At 29.6% G+C, this 11,276-nt stretch overlaps 1 protein-coding gene across 1 annotated transcript in view; it reads left to right on the top strand.

The window, feature by feature from the left end:
- The first annotated feature begins 473 nt into the window (after positions 1 to 473).
- The window catches only part of LOC111684711 (general odorant-binding protein 56h-like), a 13,140-nt gene continuing 2,337 nt past the window's right edge, over positions 474 to 11,276 (top strand). Inside the window, exon 1 of the mRNA XM_046955020.1 lies at positions 474 to 505. The gene's annotated coding sequence lies outside the window, so the exon portion shown is untranslated. The remainder of the gene's footprint in view (positions 506 to 11,276) is intronic.

Genomic DNA, 11,276 nt, shown 5'->3' with positions numbered 1-11,276 from the left:
TGAACTAGAACTGAACTAGAACTGAACTAGAACTGAACTAGAACTGAACTAGAACTGAACTAGAACTGAACTAGAACTGAACTAGAACCGAACTAGAATTGAACTTAAACTGAGCTTAGTAGAGTCTATATTTTAGTCAATAGGGTGTTTTTGTTTAAAGTGATGATTATAAGTAAATAATTTCTTATTATTGTAAAGCAATAATCTTTGTTCCAAGTAGGTATATTGTTTTTCTTTACATTTGTGTACTTTCCCTCTCAGTTTTTCAAAATATTCCTCATATACTGAATGTTGCTACGACAAATCGTTGGAAGAAATATAAAGTTCGGATCAAAGGTTCTTTTTTGCTGCTGCTGATGCATCCACAACAATGGCATTGTACTGCAGTGCATTGCTTTGGATTTATTTCTTTGCGATAAGACTTAAAAGTTTTGCTTTTATTTTTAAGATTTTTTTCGAATTTTTAATAGCGTGAGTAAGTGAGCAAGTGTAGAAACATGCGAGTGTAAGTGTTAAAGTTATCAAAAAGTAATAAAAACATATAAAACATTTTTGTAACAGATTTTGTTTCTATTTCATATTACATAAAAATTAAAAGCTTAGAATTGGGTCAGTAAGATAATATGGGAACATGATTTCATTAAGTTGAAGAGTTATTGCAAAGTTCTTGTTTTATGTTAAAGAAATTAAAAATAGTTTTTGGAGATGAAGAAATATTTCAACAGAAATAAAATTTTAACTAGAAAATAATGTTAAATTTATATTAAAATTTTCTACAACTTGCTATATAAATTCAATCGTTTATTGCTAAAAATTATTTCCACTCTGATCACTTTCAAACCGATCAATTAGAAATCCATAACTTTCATTTTACATTACAGCGTTAACAAAACAAAGTAAACTAATTTAATTGCGGAAAAATCATTTTACAACCTTAAGAAAAGATTTCCACCTGAGTTGTTAATTTGAAGCAGCAGAAATTGTTTGCAACAACAAAATAAACAACAACTGCAGCAATTCTAACAAAAGCCGACATTAACAAGTAACAAACGAAAGAAAAAAAATCATCATTTTAATAGTAACCTGTAGTTTATATATCGAAGAGACAGGGCTATTAAACGCAATGGTTTGTTAGTTGACTGAACAACAAACAAGTGCTACAATTTTGCAAATGTAGCAGCAATGTTTATGCTGCCATATTTTCAGTAGTATGCAAGTGTTGTTAAGAACAAATGATGATCATTAAACATGACAACAAGATCATCATTAACAGGACTAGAGAAATAAAATAGTAGTAATGATCATCAAATAAACAACTTGATAATGAAATATTCCATACCTTTGTATATCCACAGCAAGTGCAGAATCTTTGTAAATTCAATATCCAGCAGTTGCAACAGCAGTAGTAGTTATGGCAACAGCATCTCAACTAGTAAAATGATGTAGTACAATGTTGTACAGCATGGTAAAGTTTGTTGTAGGTTCGTTTTGTGTAATAATGTTAGTTAGTAAAACCCGTTGTTGTTGTTGTTATTGCTGTGTATTGCATCTACTACTCCCAACTCTAGTTTTAAATCTTGTTGTTGTTGCTTTTGTTGTATGATTGTGTTAAACATAATTGCATATGATTATTGTGCTTGTTCAGGTGTGCAATTTATAACACTCCTTAAATTTGTTGAACGAACCAACAGCTATGTAAAAATTGAAAAAAATTAATGAATTTTTAACGTAAACTTGCTGACGTTAAACAAAATTTAATTTAAAAGAAATTTTTTAGTACATATTATACTTCAACTACTAATTTAATTTAAATTTTTTTTTAAAGAAAATTTAACACAAAAATTTAACTGATGCTGGTATTGGTTTACCTATAAGAGTTCTCGTCTCCCCTATACAAAACTATTGAACAATTCATAACAATAATGAACATGATTTTGTGAATGATGTTGTTTCTTTGTTGTTGTTCTTACTCAAAACCAAAAAAAGAGCAGTAGTAGTGTTTATTCTCTATAGAATTTATAAATGTAGTAGTTCAAATACACTCTTGAAAAAACAACACTGCAAAAGACATGCAAAAAGAAAAGCAACAGAACAACAACAACCAAGTGGTTCAGAATAAAAATATTAGGGTAGACGCAAACTCTCTCTAATCAGTATTACAATTTAATTCAATGTTAAATCCCTAAAATATTTCTAATGATCATAGTAAAGTCATAGTCTAGTCATAGTCTAGTCATAGTCTAGTCATAGTCTAGTCATAGTCTAGTCATAGTCTAGTCATAGTCTAGTCATAGTCTAGTCATAGTCTAGTCATAGTCTAGTCATAGTCTAGTCATAGTCTAGTCATAGTCTAGTCATAGTCTAGTCATAGTCTAGTCATAGTCTAGTCATAGTCTAGTCGTAGTCTAGTCATAGTCTAGTCATAGTCTAGTCATAGTCTAGTTATAGTCTAGCCATAGTCTAGTCATAGTCTAGGCATAATCTAGTCATAGTCTAGTCATAGTAAAGTTGTAGTTCATGATATATTCGTAAAAAAGTCCTAAAGAGCGGGAATCTAAATTTTTGTACATCACCCTAATGCAGCTTATTTAACAAATAAACAAACCTCTTCTACTCTGTACGTTTTAGTGTTGTTTACGTATTCGTACTACATACAACACGACTGACAGTCCATCAGACAGACAATATTTTTCATACCAAAATAATAACAACAGCAAAACCCATCATGTTCATATGTGAGCATGAATGTAGTCAACATGGCTTTTGAATAAACTTATCGCTAGAGATATATATAGACAGAGTCATATGAATGAAACAAAGTTAAGGTTCACTTGAACAGGGTTTGGCTAAAAGTTGTTTTAGTGATTTTTAGGGATCTCTGGATTTCTTGTTCCAGGCAAAATATTTTTGTGAAATATTAAATTTTTTGCAAATTCTTAATAACATATTTTGAATTTTAAGTAAAACATTAAATTTATTTTGTTTAAAGTAGCAAGTTTTGTAAGACCCTTTAATGACTCCTCCTGCGCAACACTCTCATCGGCAATCAAACATTTCGACTTGTTCTTCTTTTGCATTTCGTAGTGGAGAAGGTAAACACCTGAAATTGACAACAAAAGCCCATTGATTGTCATACTCATACTAGATGGCAAAAACAAATACAACAACTTATACAAGAAAAAATTATACAAAAATAAGCAAGTGAAGCAGCAGGCTTGCTGGCAGACAGCCACACACAGTTATCTAGGCTGTACTATAGTTGACTTACATTCACTCACATTTGCCAAACTAGAAGGTGGATGGGTGCGTTAGAAATAGACCCTTGTATTTATATAAAACTTACACACATACATATGTATGTGCAGGCAATATTTAATACTTTTGCCAGTTTGACTGCTATTTGCTATTACTGCAGCAGCAAAAAGTGTTGTCATATGAAGATAGTAAATTTACAATATTGATGACATTACACACACTTGCTGCAATATTTGTTAGATTGTTTTGTATTTGTATATTCTAGTTGCTAACAAATTGTTTTGTAAAAATATATTTGGAGGTGAAGAATATCAGACATTTTAGAGTAAGAGTATTAAGAAAGGAAATAGTAGGTTTAACATTTAAATGACTATAAGAAAGAATTAAATTTTATTTAAATTTAGTAATAACTTTAAATACTTTCTACAAATTTAAGAATGTCCGTCTGTATGCATGTCAAAATAGTTATATATAACTATATACTAACCCTTCTTAAGAACCACATGGCGTATGATTGATATTACAAGTTCGGTTAAGTAACACCTATGAAAGTTAAAAAAAAAAAAAACATTTTTATATTTTACAATTTATTATCATTATTTAAATAAATATTTACTTTAATATTTATTTTTCACATTTTTATTCTATTTATATCGCAGTAATTAAAAAAAAACAAACATATTATTGTTCTATAATTAAATTAATTACAATTCTTTTGTATTATATTTTTTATAGCATTTTATTAATATAATTTCACTATGGTTTTAAGCTCTCAACCCTTTGGCTTTGTTTTATATATAAAATTCATTCATTTGCTACGTAGCATATTACTCTTACTTAATTTTTTTTAACATGCTTTTTTGTGGTTTTTAATGAATTAAAAGTTTTTTACTTTAGCATTACTGGAACAGAATGTTCTATGCTGTTTTCACTTGGTTTTATTCTTTTCATTGCTAAAACTGACTGGGTAACATTGATATGAATTGTATGACATTGATGTTCGAAATGATAGCTTTTCATTTGTTTCTTTCTTTTGTGTTTTATTATAAAATTTTTATATTCATATTATTACCACTTTAACATGGTCATGTAATATCATAAATACGATGAGTTCCATAATAAAGTGAAAGAGTGTAATACAAATGTGAATAATATTTGACAGCAATATACACTCGTAGAAATGGTGAATTGGTGACTAGGCTATGACTAGACTATGACTAGACTATGACTAGACTATGACTAGACTATGACTAGACTATGACTAGACTATGACTAGACTATGACTAGACTATGACTAGACTATGACTAGACTATGACTAGACTATGACTAGACTATGACTAGACTATGACTAGACTATGACTAGACTATGACTAGACTATGACTAGACTATGACTAGACTATGACTAGACTATGACTAGACTATGACTAGACTATGACTGAACTAGAACTGAACTAGATCTGAACTAGAACTGAACTAGAACTGTACTAGAACTGAACTAGAACTGAACTAGATCTGAACTAGAACTGAACTAGAACTGTACTAGAACTGAACTAGAACTGAACTAGAACTGAACTAGAACTGAACTAGAACTAAACTAGAACTGAACTAGAACTGAACTAGAACTGAACTAGAACTGAACTAGAACTGAACTAGAACTGAACTAGAACTGAACTAGAACTGAACTAGAACTGATCTAAAACTGAACTAGAACTGAACTAGAACTGAACTAGAACTGAACTAGAACTGAACTAGAACTGAACCAGAACTGAACTAGAACTGAACTAGAAATAACCTAGAACTGAACTAGAAATTAACTAGAATTGAACTAGAACTCAACTAAAACTGAACTAGAACTAGAACTAAACTAGAATAGAAATACAGTAAAACTGTAGTTATTTCTCTTAGTGCTTTTAAAATATTTATTTTTTATTACTTTATGATTATTGCACTTATTGTTACCTTTTAAAAATATTTGTGTCTCTTCATTATGTATGTGTGCATTTTGACCATATAAACTCTAACTGATAAAAAGTTTTTTGACCCCTTTTTTATGGCTATAATTTTCATTACATTTAGTATGTATTTTAACTTGCGCTGCACAGTATTTGTTTAAGTATGTAATTATACGACATTTATAGAAATAAAACAATACCAACAACATAAATAAGTGAGTACTGGCTATAAAGGTGACCTGTCTAACCATGGTTGGTCTGCTTTTGTAGTGTGTATTATAAAAGATCGACAAAAGTGATAGTAAAAGTATCTAGAATTTTATGTCACATACTGAACATAAAGACATTTGTTTTTATCCTACAATAGGAAACCCGTCATATACGGTTTGTTTTATAATCTTTCACCTTAAAAAATCCTTGATTTATTTGGGGCAACAAAATGTTTATAATTTCAAAATGTCATAAACAAACTGTATTAGTAGAATTTAGTTTAAAAAGGAAACATGGAAATATTAGATTTCTATCTGCATCTTATCGATACATTTATTTTCTAAGTTCATCAATTTATCTAGTGCTGTGTTTTTGTGTGTTTGTACGCATTCGTGCGTTGATTTGATACATTTGTTGTTTTTGTGTTTCATTTTATCAATGTGTTTCTTGTGTATTTGGTAGTTCATGTTATTTTCATGTAAACTGCATTGTTATGCAGTTTACGTATTTTTTATTCGAGTAATTTTGTTAACAAAAACAAAAAGAATAAGACCGCTTATTTTTTGTGGGTTTTTTGAACATGATTAAAACCCAGTCGCGTTTTACTCTAGTTTATGCTTTTGTTGTGTAGTTTTTTTTCTATTTTCTAAACTAAACAAATAAATACTGATGGTAATAGTTAGAAACAATTATTATGCAACACGTCATGTCTAAAAGTCATGTTTTTAAAGTTTTTCTCAATTAAAATTGTATAATTGTAAATTTTTTGTTTAGTTAGAGTATTTTTAAACATAGTTTATGTTTAACGGAAAAGATACATGTTGTTCTATTTTTTACATTGTTGTTGGCTTTTTCGTTATGGTTGAGGTAAGGAACTTTTAATCATGTCACCCTTTTTTAATAATGCTGGTCAGTTGCTATTTGAATTATTTTATTTCATTGATATTTTAAATTAAAAATGGTTGTTAGTTTCTGTGAAAAATACGTGCTTGTTTTTATTTTAAAATTTTCATTGATAAAATTTAGTAAAAATTTAACTTTAGTTAGGTTTAAATTTCTCAATTAGGTTTCAGTTCTAGTTCAGTTCTAGTTCAGTTCTAGTTCAGTTCTAGTTCAGTTCTAGTTCAGTTCTAGTTCAGTTCTAGTTCAGTTCTAGTTCAGTTCTAGTTCAGTTCTAGTTCAGTTCTAGTTCAGTTCTAGTTCAGTTCTAGTTCAGTTCTAGTTCAGTTCTAGTTCAGTTCTAGTTCAGTTCTAGTTCAGTTCTAGTTCAGTTCTAGTTCAGTTCTTGTTCAGTTCCAGTTCAGTTCTAGTTCAGTTCTACTTTTTATTATATATATAAGAAACTTCTAAAACTATGTCATTTTGTCCTAACTACCTCCTCGTATGACAAATGTAATTTAATTACATTTTTCATTTGTCAATTCGCATCATAATACTCGTCATTACTTTCGCTATCATTTTAGTTAAATAATTTATGTATGTATTTTTATGAGGCATAATAATTCTAAATTAGTTGTACACACCCAGATTTTTATCAATTCTAATCTTTAACACCTTTTTTGTGTGTGTTTGTGCAAAAAAAAACTGTCCCTTAAAACAAAGGAGAAAACACATTATTTTTGATAAGAAAAAAACAACGAGACACACACGCCAAAAAATCATTTCATAATGACCTAAACAGAAAAAAATTCCATTCGCACACAAGTTTGAAAGTAATAGGCCTTTTGGAGGAAACAATTATTTTTTGTGTTTGAATAAAGAATTTTTTTAACAATATTTCATTGTTTTCATCAGGAAAAAATGCACTCAACCGTGGGTCTTTAACTTTTTTCGTCGTTTGGTCGACTATTTTGGTTGGTATAGTAGTCCAACTAAGGTGGCTTAGAAATGTGTCCATTAAAAACAATACACTTTAAAGTGCTTACTTGTAAGCATTTATGCAAGTGAGTGTGTGTGTTTCAACACACACATGTTTAAATTTGTGAAATGTTAATGACGACCCTTTTTGTCCAGTTCTTTTTTTGGCGCTACTTAAACCAAAAATGTACATGATAATTGCTTTTTACTGTGTGTGAGCTCGGAAGAATTGAGTTTTTTTTGCAGTAATTTGTTGGTGGTCGCTTTTTTAAAAGAAGGGTAAGTTTGTTTATTTTAAAGGAAAAGGAAATAAAATGTGAATTTTTGGGTGACAAAAACCGTGGTCTATTAATAGGCCATTTAAGCAATTTTTATGTTTGTTTTTTATCGCATTTTTTTAAATTAAACAAAAGGGAATTAAAATGAAAAGAAAAACACATACGCTGTAATACTTGTAAAGTAAAAGGGTGTTTATGTAAGGGCAAATGTAATATTAGAGAACTTTTAGGGAAAAAACTATAGAAATTCAATAAATAATATAAATTATTGCTTGTTAAAGGGGACATTATAATAGCTATAATGGATACTTAAACAATAAAGTTCGATCAGTTTTACTTAATGTGAGATCTAGAGAAGTTTATGGCGTCAATAATGCTTCATAAATTTTATTGATTTACTTGCATCTGTCGTTTAAATGAAAGTGAACGGTTTTGCTTTAATTCTGTCCATTTTAATTACAGGTGGAAATATTGTCATAGTCTAGTCATAGTCTAGTCATAGTCTAGTCATAGTCTAGTCATAGTCTAGTCATAGTCTAGTCATAGTCTAGTCATAGTCTAGTCATAGTCTAGTCATAGTCTAGTCATAGTCTAGTCATAGTCTAGTCATAGTCTAGTCATAGTCTAGTCATAGTCTAGTCATAGTCTAGTCATAGTCTAGTCATAGTCTAGTCATAGTCTAGTCATAGTCTAGTCATAGTCTAGTCATAGTCTACTCAAAATCTTATCTATGCTAGACCTTGTCCTGTCCATGCTAGTCATAGTCTAGTTGATAAGTTTCTACAAAAAACTCTGGAAACCATTAGTTTAATTTATAAGTATAAATTCGTGGGAATTACCTTTAACAAGTTTCTAACACTTGTTCGTCTATTGCCATGATTAAGAGACATTGTACTTATACTTAATTCCATACTCAGACATTATCAACAACCATCTTACCTAACTATCACGGATATTTATAACATTTTTTCTTTATTTATTTAGATAAACCATTTTACCTTATTTCATTGGTAATTAACCCCTACAATTCTTGAGGCTGACCGTTACCTTCAGATTCCAAATAAAAAAACTAAAAAACGCATCAAAACATTTCCACTGTTCACTGACATTGTTGTATCTTGTTAAAGGATAAATTTTGAAAAAAGCATCTCGACATCCTTCTACTACATTTTAATAAAAATCCATATAATCCTTTAGTATTTTTTTCACTCTGTCCATTTTAGTTGTGTTTCTAACTAAATCTCTATATAAAATCAAATCCCTAGTATATACGTTTATTATATACTTGAATAAATGTTTCTTGTTTAGTGCATGTATGCGTGTGAATGTTTATTTAGTTGAGTATTTGTTTTAGTCTGTAAAGACTTTTTTCCTATCCTAGAGCCTTAGAGCAATTGTTGTAGGAGGGTATCATTTTCTATTTAAATGACATTTGATTTTTATAGTCTGTATGTTGTTTTCTGTAGTTGTTGTGTCTTGTAAAACCCTATAAAATTAAATCACGCAAAAACAACAAAAAATAAAAAAAATGAGAAAAACCATCATCTTTTCCAATACCATCTGCACATTCAAAGGATCTGGGATGAAAAAATCAAAAGGAATATTTAATTGAAAAACTGTTAGACTATAGACTAGACTATAAACTAAACTATAGACTAGATTACAGACTAGACTATGGACTAGGCTATAGACTAGACTATAGATTAGACTATAGACTAGACTATAGACTAGACTATAGACTAGACTATAGACTAGACTATAGACTAGACTATAGACTAGATTATAGACTAGACTATAGACTAGACTATAGACTAGACTTTAGACTAGACTATAGACTGGACTATAGACTAGACGATAGACTAGACTATAGACTAGACTATAGACTAGACTATAGACTAGACTATAGACTAGACTATAGACTAGACTATAGACTAGACTATAGAATAGACTATAGAATAGACTATAGACTAGACTATAGACTATAGACTAGACTATAGATTAGAATACGGACTAGGTTATATACTATAGTGTATTCTTTATTACTTGTTGTTATGCTGTTATCTTTACTACAGAACCTTCCTTTAAACACATTGAACAGACCCTGATACATTTAAATTGACACAGGGACAATTTTTTTCTTTAATGATTTTATTTTGTTTTTTCAGATGTAGTTAAAAATGAAGACAAATTTGAAAAAGCCTAAGGATATTTTTATTTAAAACTTCAACAGAAAAAATCGATATGCGGGCTACAACAATAAAGAAATTGGAAAAAAATAAATAAAAATGTACTCATCAAATATTTACTAAAACACATGCAGCTGAATTTCAGATTTTTTTTCATTGCTACAAATAAAAACTATATAACAGATCCTTATAAAAGAAAGACACAAAAACAACAAAACTAAATACTAAAATATTGTACAGAGAAAAAAACACAAACATTTTAAAACAGATTGCACCCTCTTTTCTGTGCAGCACTTACCAAATACAAAACCAATACAATGAAAAAAAAAAACATAACAAAAAGCAATAATCTTTTTGAACTGAATTTTTCAAAGAGCAGCAACGAAAACATAATATTGTATTCTTGATATTTCATCTTAGATAAACACACTCACTCATCCTCTGCCTCTTGTCCTGGCGGATGACACATTATGCATGTTACGACAACGTAGCATTCATATGTAGGTTGGTTAGTTGACTGGCTGCGATGCATGATTTTGATGGTTGCTTTTTGAAAATGTCTTGACTGCCTGGCTGGCATCGATGCTTGTCAAATACACTCATTCTTGTTAAGCGAATTTTTTATGTAATTTTTTTGCTTTCCTGCCACTACGTTTGACATTTTTTTTTTTTTTTTTGACAAATGCATACGCACTTCTCTTTACTACTAGCTTGTTTGCATTACATACTACATATTAGTTTATCTTTTAGCATTGTTTTCCCATTTCTGTTGTTGTTTTTTAGATTTTTTTTAGCTATAGCCTGATTATATTTACCATGTTATCTCGTTTAGCAATCATTTTTCATCGTCCTCGTTGTCAACGACATCAGCAACCATCAATACAATTTGCCATTTAAGCAACATACGCGCTTTTCCATGTTGCCTTAAAAACTTAGGAAATGCTCTGTTTATACACTTAAACTTTGTAAAAAGAAAAAATTAGTTTAGATTTTTTTCCTTCGCCATACTGTTTTCATTGTTTAGCAGTTGTGCTTATTTGTTAGTAACAAACTTGAAAAAAAAATAAATAAAACAGTTTGGTGAAAAACAACAAAATTTGTTATGCATTTTTTCGATATTTAAGAAAAATAATGCACAGTTGAGCAAAAAAGTAACTAAACTAAAAAAAAAATTAAGGAATAAATTAAGCAGAATCTATAAGCCCGGCCTATAGACTGGTTAATTGTCTATAATCAACACTATAGAGCATTCTAGACTATTTTATAGCCAGGACTACAAACTATTTATAGTAAAGAATACTATTCTATAGTCAAGACTTTAGACCATTCTACAAGCAAGACTATTCTGTAGTCAAGACTATAGGCCTTTCTATACTGTTCTATAGTCCAGACTATAGACTGTTCTATAGTCCAGACTATAAACTGTTTTATAGTCCAGACTATAGACTCTTCTATAGTCCAGACTATAGACTCTTCTATAGTCCAGACTATAGACTGTTCTATAGTCCAGACTATAGACTGTTCTATAGTCCAGAC

Source organism: Lucilia cuprina, chromosome 6 (genome assembly GCF_022045245.1).
Source record: "Lucilia cuprina isolate Lc7/37 chromosome 6, ASM2204524v1, whole genome shotgun sequence".
In the NCBI taxonomy this organism is placed as follows: Eukaryota; Metazoa; Arthropoda; class Insecta; order Diptera; family Calliphoridae; genus Lucilia; species Lucilia cuprina.
The sequence above is the reverse complement of the archived record's forward strand: the minus strand, read 5'-3'. Positions and strand labels throughout refer to the sequence as shown.